This window comes from Lathyrus oleraceus, chromosome 7 (assembly GCF_024323335.1).
Source record: "Lathyrus oleraceus cultivar Zhongwan6 chromosome 7, CAAS_Psat_ZW6_1.0, whole genome shotgun sequence".
Classification (NCBI taxonomy): Eukaryota; Viridiplantae; Streptophyta; class Magnoliopsida; order Fabales; family Fabaceae; genus Lathyrus; species Lathyrus oleraceus.
The window spans coordinates 271,280,330-271,295,332 of record NC_066585.1 but is presented as its reverse complement, the minus strand read 5'-3'; positions in this window follow the sequence as shown (position 1 = coordinate 271,295,332).

The window sequence follows — 15,003 nt, the reverse complement described above, 5'->3', positions numbered from 1 at the left end:
GAACAAAAGACAAGCGGCTCTCGAAGCTAAGATACCAAACATGGCTAACAAGGCCACATATAGTGAAATCTGTAATACAGGACCAGGGGAATTCTTTAAACCAAAACCCCCTGACGAACAAGTACCTGTGGAACCAGCAGAACAGAGGTTGGACACCATCTACGACGAAGAGCCTCTAGGATTTGAAGAAGATCCAGTAACGTCAAGTGCAAAGATGTTAGCACAAGATCCTCTCGAAGAGATTGATCTCGGAGATGGAAGTGCAAAAAGAATTACCTACATCAGCGCTAAACTGGACCCCAAGTTGAAAGTGAGAGTGATCGAATTACTAAGGAAGAACAAAGATTGCTTCGCTTGGGATTACGACGAGATGCCTTGTTTGAAGAGGGACCTGGTCGAATTAAAGCTGCCTATAAAGGATGGCAAGAAGCCCATCAAGCAGACTCCAAGAAGATTCACACCAGAAATCCTCACAAAGATCAAAAAAGAGGTCGAAAGACTTCTTCGTTGCAACTTCATCAGGACCACAAGGTATGTCAATTGGATTGCTAATATTGTCCCTGTTATCAAGAAAAATGGCTCTTTGCGAGTATGTATAGATTTTCGTGATCTAAATGCAGCAACCCCTAAGGATGAGTATCCAATGCCTGTGGCAGAGATGTTGGTTGACTCAGCCGCAGGCCATGAGTTTCTCAGCATGCTTGATGGATATTCTGGCTATAACCAAATTTTCATCGCAGAAGAAGATGTTTCTAAAACAGCTTTTCGATGTCCAGGGGCAATAGGCACTTATGAATGGATAGTCATGCCTTTTGGCCTAAAAAACGTTGGGGCAACATACCAGCGAGCAATGAACTCTATATTTCATGATTATATAGAGACATTCATGCAAGTATACATAGATGACATTGTGATAAAATCTACGTCGGATGAAGACCATATATCCCATCTCAGCCAATCATTCGAAAGAATGAGAAAACATGGCTTAAAAATGAATCCTCTTAAGTGTGCATTCTTTGTGCAGGCTGGAGATTTCCTGGGCTTTGTGGTCAAGAAAAAGGGGATAGAAATCAATCGGAACAAGATGAAGGCTATTATGGAGACCAAAGCACCATCAACCAAAAAGGAACTGCAATGATTATTAGGAAAGATAAACTTCCTAAGAAGATTCATCTCGAATTTAAGTGGTCGAACTCAAGCCTTCTCTCCCCTTCTGCGCCTGAAACAAGGCGAGTTCGAATGGAATGACGAACACCAAGAGGCATTCGACAAGATCAAACATTATCTGACGAATCCTCCTATCTTGGCACCACCATGTGGAAAGAAGCCTATGAGACTGTATATATCAGCTTCCGACACTACCATAGGTAGCATGTTGGCGCAAGAGAATGAAGATGGCGTCGAAAGAGCCATTTACTATCTTAGTAGGGTTTTAAATGATGCAGAAACTAGATACACTTCAATAGAAAAGTTGTGTCTTTGTTTGCATTTCTCTTGTACTAAACTTAAATATTATATAAAACCTATTGATATATGTAGCGGGGTATTCGTTACCATTAGAGATATTGACTAAATCCAAGGTAAATCATACAAGTCGAGTCGCCACCGCACTTCTATTTATCCAAAGGAATGGTTAGAAAGCGAACAAAAACCTAAAAGTTTTATCGAATCAAAAACTAGTAAAAATGTCAGAGATCTGGGTAAGGGGGTTGGTTATGCAATGGGAAGGTGTTATGCATCCAAAGCATCCTAGGTACTCCTAGGGAGCCCTTTTCACATTTGTTGTAAGGTTGTTGTTTTTTTTTCATGAAAATTTATTTGTGCAAACATGATTGAAGGGATGAGAAAAGAATATACAAATTTATTTACATTTTGTGTTTGAATGGATGAACCCATTGCCTACGTACCATCTTAAAAAAGATTAGGATCAAAACCTCGTAGTTTGGGGTAAAAAATTCAAAAAAAAAAGTTGGCGAATTGATTGGTCCGAAAACCTTAAGGTCTTTTGTTATCAAAGGGAGAAAACTCAACCTAAAACCACAAATCCACCATGTGAGGATAGCTTCAACATGCTAGTGAGGGGTTAACCCTATAATAAGCATGGAAGACTCATTGTACATCACTAAGGATAAAGGTGAGTATTATATCTACCTCAAGGATAACTCAAACCTAATAGCTAATGGTTATAAAAAAGAGGTTTGATTAAGAAGGTGGCCATTGAAACCACAAAAAGTATTTGAATGGGTTATATTTACCAATTAAAAGTATTTACAAAAATATGGTTAAAGTGGATTAAAAGGTTCAATTCAAAATAAGTGTTATGAAAAGTAAGTTTGAAAATCAAAAGCATAAGGCTTAGGTTTCTAATGTTGAAAACAAAAGTTATTGTTTGCACAAAAAGTTTTGGCTTGGGTTAGAATGGGAAAAAATGGTTAAATTCCTAAACATACAAGAGATAAGGGAAAAGAAAATAAAACCACATTAGGAGTTTCCCTCTTGAGATCATATTGATGATCCAAGTAGCTCCCATCCTTTGGAATAAGCAGTCACAAACAAATATCTCAAGCCATTAAGCACAGGTAATCAGAATAAACCTCCAGGGGGTATCCCACAAATAAAGTGGGAAACCACGCAAACCATCTCTGCAAGAGTCATGTGAGCCCTCACAAAAAAAACTCAACAAACAGGTTAGAGAAAAAAAATAGGGTAATCAAGGGTTGCCCCCAAATCAAAATGTAACCACATGAATCATGCCCTTTCAATTCGCAAAAAGCTCACAAAAAGCAACCAAGGGTAGGAGGCCTAAACCTCTTGTCAAACACATACATTAAAAGGGTATCAAAAAATTTCAGGTTGAAAGTATAAAGTAGTGGAAATAGGGCATACCTGATTGGGGAGGATCGATTGAAATTGAGTTGCACCCGTGAGGTTTGCAGAGCAATCTGAGGGTTTGCCTCTGGAGGTTGCTCTGAACTCTGTCAGCTCTTCTCTCACTTTCTTTTTCCTGCCAGGGTAATAGGAATGAAATGTTTTTGTTTCAATGAAACTCTGAATTTATAACCTGGTTTTTGTGGACCTGTGGGCTCAAATGAGAGAAGCCCAAGTCCAAATTTTTTTTTTGTTATATTTTATTTATTTATTTATTTATTTATTTATTTATTTATTATTATTATTATTATTTTGTTTTTTTTTATTTTTATTTATTTATTTATTTATTTATTTATTTATTTATTTATTTATTTATTTTTATTTTATTTTATTTTTTTAGTAAACAAAAGTAAGAGAAACAAATGATGTATAATTCAAGCATGCTTGGTGATCTCAAACCAATCACAAGGAGTCCCACCCAAAGGAAAAGGGAACCAAGATGCTCATGATCCTTGAGGCTATGCAAATGCAATGTTATGATGCCATGAGGGATCTTAGGGTCAAAATTTGGGGTCTTACAATGTATACGTCTCTTCGCATTTTGATGTCATCAAGTATATGTTATCTAAGCCAATAATGCACAGTCGAATTGACAAATGGGCTTTAGCGCTCACTGAATACTCTTTAACCTTTATGCCTTTGAAAGCAATGAAGGGACAAATAGTATCAGATTTTATTGTAGACCATGCACTGGTCGAAAATTCTCAATTTCAAGTTGAGTTGAAACCTTGGAAACTATTCTTCGATGGTTCAACTCATAAGAATGGAAGTGGGGTTGGGATAATGTTAATTTCTCCTGACAGAACTCCAACAAAACTCAAATACAGAATTGAAGGTCCCCTTTGTTCCAACAACGAAGCAGAATAAGAAGCTCTTATTGCAGGACTTGAGGCTTTGTTGGAATTGGGGGCAACTAGGGTCGAAATTAAAGGAGATTCGGAATTAGTAATCAAGCAACTGACGAAGGAGTACAAATGTATAAAAGAAAATTTGATTATGTACTTCGTCATTGCAAATAGGTTACTCAAAAAATTTGAATACGTCGACATAAAACATGTCCCTAGAATAAAAAACCAAGAAGCTAATGATTTAGCACAAATAGCCTCAGGGTATAGAATTTCAAAAGAAAAGCTAGAAGAGCTTGTCGAAGTGAGGGGAAAGGCAATGGCTGCCAGATTATCTCCGACGGATTTGGAAAGCACCCAGTTAGGATATGCTAACAAAGAGGAGTTTGAAGTATTGGCCACGGATACCTTGATAGATACAGACTGGAGGAATCCAATTATTAATTACCTCAAGGACCCTTCGACAGACACGGAAAGAAAAACCAAGTACATGGCTTTATCTTACATATTGATAGGAAATGAATTATTGAAGAAAACCCCTGAAGGGATCCTGTTGAAATGCTTAGGAGAAAGCGAAGCTTACTTGGAATTATCCAGTGTACACAGTGGAGCTTTTGGAGCACATCAGGCAGGCCATAAGATGAAATGGTTGCTTTTCAGATATGGAATGTATTGGCCCACCATGTTAAAAGATTGTATAGAGTTTGCTAAGGGTTTCCAGGAATGTCAAATACACGCAGGAATTCAACATGCTCCTGCAAGTGAACTTCATACAATTATTAAGCCTTGGCCCTTCAGAGGTTGGGCATTAGATCTAATTGGTGAGATTATACCCCATTCATCCAAAGGTCAAAGATACATACTTGTGGGAATTGACTATTTTACTAAATGGGTTGAAGCAATACCTCTAGTAAATGTGGACCAAGAGACTGTTATCGAATTCATTCAAAGGAAAATTCTATACAGATTTGGAATCCCAGAAAGTATAACAACAGATCAAGGATCAGTCTTTACTGGTCGAAAGATGCAAGAATTTGCGAAGGAAATGGGGTTCAAATTATTAACATCCACACCCTATTATGCTCAAGCCAATGGGCAAGTTGAAGCAGCCAACAAAGTGATAATTGGGCTAATCAAAAAGCATGTAGGAAAAAAGCCAAAGAATTGGCACAAAACTTTAGACCAAGCACTCTGGGCTTGTCGAACTTCCCCTAAAGAAGCCACTAACACTACACCTTTCCAGCTTACATTTGGACATGATGCAGTACTACCTGTCGAAGTCTACTTACAATCAGTGAGAATCCAAAGACAAGGAGAAATCCCATCTGATTTATATTGGGAAATGATGATAAATGAACTGGTGGATTTGGACGAAGAAAGGTTACATGCGTTAGAAGTATTAAGAAAACAGAAGGAGAGGGTAGCAAGGGCATACAATAAGAGGGTCAAAGGTAAAACTTTTATTATGAACGATTTAGTATGGAAAGTCATATTGCCTATGGATCGAAAGAATAAGGCATTAGGAAAATGGTCTCCACATTGGGAAGGACCTTTTCAAATTCTAAAAGCCTTTTCAAACAATGCATACGAAATAGAAGAACTAGCGGAGGATCGAAGGATCCTAAAAGTAAATGGAAAATACTTAAAGAGGTATAAACCATTTATGCACGAAGTTAGAATCATAACAACATAGTAAGTAAAGAATTATCATGGCCAAAATGGAGAAGATATTTAAATTCAAAATATGTGTCGAATTGGTTTTCGTCTGAATCAAGTTACAAGTAAACAAGAATCGAATAAAGCAAATACAGGAGGAAATCAAAAAGTAATAGTAGCCCTCATTCGATCATATTTCTTCTTCGCCAAGCCAATCTTATATTGAACAGCCGCTTGAACTCCTCTGAGGCGTGCAATATCTTCGTTCATAGTCGTGGCTTTTTCGACGTGGTCCACGCTTTGCTTCGCCAGATCATCAGCTTCAGTACTATCCAAGCCTCGGATAGCAGCCTGCTTCGCCTTAGCATCAGAAATCTTTTGCTGCAATTCTGCAATATGAGATTCCCAGAGGCGTATCGAAGTAGTGTAAGTGTCGAACTCTGCTTGGGCTGATTTTCTGGAAGCGGTTAACTCCTCAGAAGCTTGTGAAGTTCGAATGGCATTATCAAATTCAATGGCTTGAGCTTTTTCAATAGATAGAAGCTTAGCTTTGGCATCCACCTCTCTATGATATTCAACACACACTTGGTCAATGAAGTTTTGAATATCAATAAGGGCTTCACCTACATCAGTGGGGCAAGCAGTGATGTTAACTTTGCTTATCAGCTTCTTTATGCTAAAACTCGCCCCCATATTATTCTTTAACTCATCAAAGAGATTTACGTCAAAAACTGCCTTCTTCACCTGCTGAAGGAGTTCGTCATGTGATGCTTCGTTTGCACTAGCACCAGATTGGGTCGAAGCTCCAGAAACACTCTGCTCTGAAGAAGACTCTCTTTGAGCCATCATTAACCTCACATACTTGAGGGGATCATTTTGTTTTAAAGATCTTTTCTCTTCCTCAGTAAGTGGTGTGGTTGAAGTTTGGGTGATGGATGGTCGAACTTTAGTGGGATGTGAGACCGTATCGGCGCTGGCATTACTAGTTCCAGTTTGATTCCCCTCAGTATCAGCTTCTCCCATATTTATGTCTTCATCTTCTCGAAAATACCCCTCAATTTCGTCTGAATCTTGATCGTCCTCATCAGCATCATTTGAAGGGAACGCAACCCTGGTGGGAGAATCACTAGGCGTACTCTCAGAGTTTTCTTTCCCTGTTGAGTCCTTCACGTCAGCGTGTTTCGAACCCCTTTTACCATCTTCACCAGGGGAAGAGGTTTCTTCTTCGTTTTGAGCGTTATCTTCTTCAAGATTGTGAGCTCCAGTCGAAGAGCCTTTGTTTCGGATAGCACCGCTGACTGTCGGAGGAGGAGACAGATTCATGTCGCTCGAAGGATCGCTTTGATTGGCAGTAGAAATAAGGGGAGTGGTGGTTTTGTCCTGAAACTGAAATGTTAGATTGGAAATGTGAAATTTGTCGAACTATAGAATGCTCAAGGTCAAAGTATACCTGTTGAACCTCTGGATCGGAGGCATTGCTCCCAATACGCTCCAGTTCTGCAGTACTAGAAGGTTGGGATGGAGTTTTCCTTGGAAGAGGAGGGAGAGTGGTGGTTTCGACACCTTGTTGTTGATTTGATTGGAAAGGGGCGACTGTGGCCTTATTTTTCTTCTATTTCTTGAGTGGAGTAGGAGGAGTATCCTCTTCATCATCTTCGACAAGAATGACATTAGCAGGAGGAGTTTTTCTTTTCTTGGGGGTCAAGGGAGGCTTGCCACTACCCTGAAGAAAGAAAATCATAAATAATTAGCAAAAAATTCGAAAGAGATAGAGAAGTTATTTGATGTGATACCTTTGAACCCTTTTTCATCTTTTCTGGAGCGGCACCAGAAGGCACTCCCTGGCTCAAAGAGGTAGTTGGCTTGGAAGCAGTAGTCGAATTAGCCTTCACCACAGGTTTTTCTTTCTTCACCACCTTCCTTTCGACAGCTAAAGAAGGATGTGAGTTAGTCGAAACATGCAGATGGTTAAAAGACTGGTAAGAAACTAAAAGAAGTTGTAAAACCAAGAAATCCAAACATTCCACACCTTCACATGTCGGAGAAGTAATTCTCACTGCAGATAAATCGAAGTGAAGGAAGCATTTGAAACTGTCTAAGGTATGTTTGGTAGCAACTACTCTTTTTGCAGGCTTTTGTTGGTCATTTTTTAGTATGTTAAAAATGTTTCCACACATGAACCAGTAAGGGTAAGGGGGGAAAATGACAAAGCAAAATCTGCACTGGGTAACTTTGGGAATTTGGGTGGTTCACACTCAAAATCCAAGTCATATTTCAATTCAGGTTTTACATTTTTGAGAGATTTTCTTTTGGCAATCTGTTTTTCAAATTTTTCTTTTAAAGTGGGGGTTGCATAACCAACAGTGGCAACGATGTTCGTTGGGTCATAGACAGTTTCAAAGTACTTTTGGAATGCTTGGATTTCTGCAGAATGAGTAAGCTTACCCTTGGGGACGTTTTCCTGCAAAGATGAAAAAGCCTTCGTTAGACGCTCTTTGATTTCAGCAATCGAAAACATGTTCTTGGAATAGAAATCTATCCACCAAGTGGCGAAACCATTGGTGGAATAGAATGATGGTTGGAAGGCAATTAATTGGAATTCGGCAAAATTGGCATGGAATTCTTTGTGGACGGCAATGTCTCTAGCGCTCCATTCAGTTCTTGCGCAGCAGATCTCACGCTTTCGTTTGAATAAAGAGAAAGGGATAAGTTGACACAACCCAAATTGTCGAGAGACAAAATTAGGTTGATAAGCCAACAGACACACGTGACTCTTCACTGGAAGAATCCTAGAAACAAGTAGACTTGGAAGGAGAAAGGCACGCCATATCTCTTCAATCTCTATGTTGGCATCTTTCACAGCGTCTTCGAGCGAGGCAGTAAACTAGGAAGAACCATGCGTTCGACTGGCAAAAGGAGCCATCGAAGGAAGGAAATGATGACGTTTTGAGAACATCAAAGTGTATTTGGTGAGGGAAGTTTGTAAATTATCAACGTCATCAGCTGGAGTCAGTCGAAGGAGTCTGGTACCCTCAATACTTCAATTCGTTATCTCTGGGCATCTTCTTCGATGTTTCCTTGTGTTGGCAAAAAGGATTCGAAAGTGGCATTGAGCCATAATTAAAGAAGCCAATAAGGCCCAGATAGAAATAGATTGGTGCTAGCTTCGTATTCCTTTAGCTTAGCACTAGCTGATCCTAGACTTTCGTACAAACTAGCCAACAAGAGTTCACTCAAACACACTCTTCGACCAGCATGCAATTGGTTAGCGAGTGTTAAAAATCTCTTAGCAACTTGTAGAGATTTGCAGCAAAAGAAGAATTTGGACAACCATAGACCTAAGAATGCTATGTGTTCTATATCAGAAACTTCTTCACCATCAGCATGATATAGATTAATGTAAGTACTGAATGAAGCATTCTTAACGTTGAAATCAATCAAGTTTTCATAGTCTTGGTAGGGGTCGAAGGTTTCTCCTGTCGGGGGAAGTCCAGCAATGGCAGCTACGTCGAAAAGTGTGGGAGTCATCATTCCACAAGGAAGATGAAAGGTGTTATAGGTACTATCCCAGAAATATAGGCTGGAGAGTAATAAAGGCTGACAATAACTAAATCCAAGCTTAGACATCTGGATTAGGTCAAAAATACCCAATTCTTTCCAAAGTGAGGCTTTCTTCTTCTTAACTTTTGTTAACCAAGCAAGATAGGATTTATCTAGGGTTGAAAAAGACCGAAAAGGTCTGAAACTATCAGTAATAAAGTCTAGTTGAAAAGCTTATTTCTGGTTTAGATCCTCATTGTCTTTAGAAGAAAGGGTTTTGTTGGCTATGGGTTTAGTAGTATGGTGACAAGGAAAAAATTGAGCACACTTATCTAAATGTTCGTTAGATACCAATGGACCTAGAAACCCTAAAGCATTTCCAGAAAGAAGAGAAGGAACCATTACCTGAGAAGCGAAGATTGCTTTCTGTTCTTTCAAGAGTTTTGGAGCAGTGATGTATTCTCAGTCCCCAACAGTGATGGTTGTGCTGGTTGGAATGTTCTGGGAAATGGAACTCTTTGAAGATCCAGCACCTTTGATGTTCTTTGACTGTTTTTGTTGCTTATCAGAAGACATTGTGATAGACTTTGGAGATTTTTGAAGGATTAGGGTTTAAGGAAGAAGAAGCGTTTTTCAGAAAGGTTGAAGAAGATGAACTTAGAAGAAAAAACTGGAGATTTTCGTGAAAAGAGAGAGAAAAATGATAAATGTTTCTTTTATAATGTTGAACTTGTGAGGCTGACCGGTTACGCTTTACTAGGATAGTGGGCCACGTGGAAGTTTTTTCTGAGAAAAGTGGACAAGGAATACTATTCATTTTCTTGGAAGTTGAAACTCATGATGTCATATGACTGCGCACACGTTCTGATGAGATGTTTTGAAAAAGTTAATCATGATTAACTGACAAACGTGGACTTTCAAGACTATGAAAGGTCTCTGGTAGAAATCTGGTAAATGCAAAAAATGTCCATTTCTACAGTAATTCGAAATAGACATTTCTTGGGGGCAATTCGTTAGCTAGGGATTTCAACAGACAGTTAAAAGGTCTTTGGAAATATTAAGTTGTGAGAATGAGCGAGAAATGACTATAGCGAAGCTGTTTTAATTCTCTTCGTGGGTAAGCAATTATTTGCTGTCGAAGCCTGGAAGATTTTGGGTTATCATAAAGTTTTCTTCGACATAGGTGTCTACAGAATCGAGACTTCAAGCGAAGTATTTGAAATTTAAAACAGAGTCGTTTCGTTAGATCAACACGTGGAAACATCTAAGATATGCAACGCTTGGGAACGGCGAACGTGGCAGTCATACATGTAAAGGCCGTTAGGGTCGAATTACTATAAATAGGGATCTTAGTTTTAGATTTAAGGGTGTTCAAACAAATATACAAAAATTCACAAAATACACTCGAAGTACCGGAGCGAGAGAAAAGAGTTTTTACGCTGAAAATGTATGTATGAAGAACACCATAAGTTTCGTTCCTGTTATATTTTTCATACCAATTGTTTAAATCAAAGTATTTTGACTACCTTTATCTATCGAATTGCCCTTATTTTTCAGTAGTTTATCATTACTTTTCATTTCTACATTTACGTTCCGCCAGAATCCTCATTTCCAGTACTTTCTTAAAACATAGAACATTTACATTGAGTCATTTATCTTTACCTTTCCTAAGCCTTTTCACTATCTTTAAACCTTTTAATACCAAGTTATCATTATTTACTTTGTTCATAAAGTCATAAGTTTCACTTAGAATTGTTGTCTAAACACTTTTTGTCATTTACAAATTAGAAACAAACGTAACTATGAGTCAAATAACAGTAATAACAATTCTTAAGACACATGTCCTAGGATCAATCTAGTTGATCCTGCGAGTTACCAAAAATATACAAATTTGGAAGACTAGCGGTTGTTTATCAGAAATCATTGGTAAACACCATGTTGCTTGCAAACAGTAGAATACATGATCATCCTATGGATTGTATCTATAATCTGTTTGTCATTAAGACCATCAACATTCCATTCAAACTTTCCTTGCCAAAAACTCCATTACAAAGGAAACTTAAATCCCCTTATATAGGGAAGCAAAGGCTTATTATTTAAGCCGGCAACATCTACCTACAATAGTAGGTGAACTACTAAACATTAATAAAAAACAAAAAAGTTTTACAAAAGAAAATTAAGTGCATACATTTATGCCTAAAGATAAGAGATTCTTATTCCCTTAAGATAAGAAGATAAGATTCTTTCTTATCTTTTGCTTTTGGCAACTTTTGCTTTTCACAAGATTCTTATTCCATTAACCTTGTCTTTTGCTTTTGTTTATTGATTATTTTTCATTATTGCTTTGAAATGGCAAACAAGACAGGATTCTTTCTTATCTTCTACCTTTGATTATTGATTCTTATTTTTTGCTTTCTCTTTTGCTTTCTGGGCCATGGATTGAATCATTGTGTCCCAGAAATCCTCTGCAGTTGGGTCCTCTGTTTGGGCTTCTCCTGCCAAACACTCAAAGTTGTGGGAATCAATTGATCCCATGGAAGAGCTGGTCTTCATAGATGAATCCTCATCTTTTGATGCTTTTGATGGAAAAGTGGAGAAGAATTGGTTTTTCATATGGTCCAAAGTTCTAACCATGATTTCATCTTCTGATTCATTTGGATATTTTCTCTGGAAGAAGTTCTTCAGATTTCCCATAGACATTTGTTGGGAGCTTTGCTCTTTGACCTTATTACTTTGGTCTTCACCTATAGCTGTTTGAATTAAATTTCCTATTTTCTGGACTTCTTCGGAACTCATTCTCTTCCACCATTTATAGAAGAAATTTCTTTCTAAAATGGGTATGTTGAATTTATCTTGAGATATGGTGATTGACCATCTCCATATCCATGGAATCTGAAATTTGGTAAAGAACCAAAATGGACATTGTCCGGTGATTAAATTATCAGATAAAATATTTGCAATAAGTGGGGCTATTGTCACACCAGGGATTGTATAAATCAAGTAATTATTTGGGTAGTATTTCCAAAGACGGACTAAATTTAGTCCACCATTCATAAAACCAATTTGGTATAGGTTTATTAATCATCTCTGGATTAATAGAGAAAAACCAAGAGTGTTTATTCTTGGGATTTTGATAATAAAAAGCTTGAGTAAAAGCTTGGACATAGTCCCAGTAATTAAAGTAAATATACTTTCCTTCTGCGATTCTTATTGCCTTTTCACCATTTAGATTAAGACCTCATTCTCTTGGTAACAGGATTTTATTAATGTGACATTTACTGAAGTTTATAAAACTTTCAGGATTATTGTTCTGGTAATGGTGAGTAAATATTACCGATTCGGATTGGATATCCAGGCCTAGATTTTCCATGTAGGCCTGGATATCCTCTTGATTCGAGGTATCTAGTTTTGATAGACCATCCATCATTTGGATTGATTTTGATATCTTCTTCATCAATATACATGATTTTTTCAGTTATTGGATTTTCAAAACAGTCCAATTGCTCTTGAGGTGGGTTATTAACCGCAACTTCTTTGTAAGATGTACTTTTATTAGAGGATGAGGAAGGAATATCTTCCCTCTTAGATAAAGATGCAGGTAATTGTTGCATTTTCTACATTTGTAAATTGTAGTCCAATCCCCTATTAGAGGAATGTTTGATTCTGGCTGGGGTAACATATTGTTACTCCCCCTTCCACCACGGCTATAACCGCGGCCTCTTCCCCTATACGGGGTCATCATTTTTTCCCTGCAATAATTCACGAGTTAAATAATCAGCAAGTGAATTTTTTTCACCTTTAATGTGTTGAATGTCAAATTCAAACATAGATAATTGAGATTGCCAGCTAGCAAAAATTTGCTTAGCAACAAGATTTTTAACATTTTTTCAATAATTGATTTAGCTGAACTACAATCAATTTTTAATAAAAATTTCTTATTAAGAAGATCATCTTGAAATTTTAAAATGCATTTTATAATAGAGAGCATCTATTTTTTGATAGTAGAATATTTTGATTGGGCAGGATTCTATTTTCCAGAGATAAATCTGACTAAAACTTCTTTTGATGTATCAGGTACAATTTGTTTAAGGATTCCTCCATAGCCTAAGTCGGAAGCATCCGTTTCAACAATTTTGATATATTTAGGGTTAGCAAGGGATAAACAAGGCAAACATTTAACTTTATTTTTAATTCTTTGGACTGCTTGAGAATGTTTATCAGTCCAAGGGCCAGGATTCTTTTTAAGCCTAGCATGTAATATGGCAGTATCTTTTTCAAGATTTTCATAATAATCTGCTATATAATTGAGACTACCAAGAAACCTTTGTAATTTTTTTTATCTGTAATAATATTGGGGAATTTAGAAGCGAATTCAATACTTCTTTGTATAGGAATTATAGTTCCTTGGTCAATTTCATGTCCTAAAGATCTAACTTTTGTTTGAAAAAGTTTCATCTTAGGAGCAGATATAACTAATCCATTATGTTTAACTAATCCTTTGAATATTTTTAAATGTTTAACATGTTGATCTATAGTTTTAGAAAAAAACTAAGACATCATCAATATAAACAATTCAGAAGGGGCATTTTTTAGGCCAAAAGGAAGGACATTTCATTCATAATGTCCAAAAGGAACAGTAAAGGTTGTTTTATACTTATCAGATTCATTAATCTGAATTTGCCAATAACCAGATTACATATCAAATTTAGAGAAGATTAAAACATTCTTTAATCTATCTAAAAGATCTTTTTTATTAGGAATAGAATATCTAATCCATTTTAACACTTTATTAAGAGGTTTGTAATTTATAACAAGTCTAGGGACCCCACGTTCCCTTTCGGCAGCATTATTAACATAAAAAGCTATGCAGCTCCAAGGAGATTTGGATTTTCTTATTAAATTGTTCTCTAAAAGAGATTCTATCTCCTTTTTCCATAAATCCAAATGCTCATGATTCATTTGAGCAGACCTAGCTTTGGTGGGAATCTGACTTTCATTAAAGTCATCAAGATAAGGTAAAGAAATAACATGTTTCTTTCTATCCCAAAAGGCATTAGGTAAATCATTGCAGATTTCATCTCTAAACTGTTGATCAATTAATTTAATTTGATTTTGAATTTCAGGTTTCTTAAGTTGAGAAGTAATGTTTAATAAATCTACTTCTTCTTTAAGAAAACAAATTTGTTTTTCTTTTTTAAGAAGAATATCTTTAACTTCACTAATCATCCTAGTACGAGGATCAGTAATAAATTCAAAAGTAATTCTTTTGTTATTGATAACGGAGGTAATTCCCTTTTGATCAACATTAATTAGAGGCATAATTTTATGCAGAAAAGGAGTTCCTAATATGATTCTATGAGTTAAATTTTTTACAAGAATAAAATGAGTAGGTAAACAAATATCTTTGTTACAGATATAAGCATTAGACAACTTATAATTGACCGTGAGTTTATCTCCTTCAGCTTGGGTAAGAGATTGTGTGGTTTTATCAAAGTATTTAGTGGGAATAACTCCTTCTTGAAGGCAGTTTAAATCAGCGCCACTATCAATAAGGGCAACTTAATTTTCTAATATGAAATTTCAATTAATAACTAAATTTATTCTAACAAACCATTTTTGAGAGGTCACTCTATCAATGAGAGAAAGGAATTCATCACTATGTGAAGGATTACTAGTTGAAGATATCTCTTCAACTTTGGAATTACTAGATTCTAACAAAGTGGGTCTTTGAGATAAACCATAGTTTTCTCTTTTAATCTGAGATATCTCATTCTTTAAGAGATTTATTTCTCTATTTAAATCCATAATAGAAATAGGGGCTTCACGGATGTTAGACTGTCGAAATCTAGACAAAACCTCACTTAATTGGTAAGGTGCTTTTGTAATAACAGGAAAATCTTTTTTAGAGTTTTCTTGTATTAAGATCTCAAGCATTCTTCTTTTTAGTTCTTTATTAGAAATAGATTCTATAGCTTTTATAGCTTCGTCTTGTTCTGAGGTTAAAATATTTAACCCATTCATATCAACAATTGAT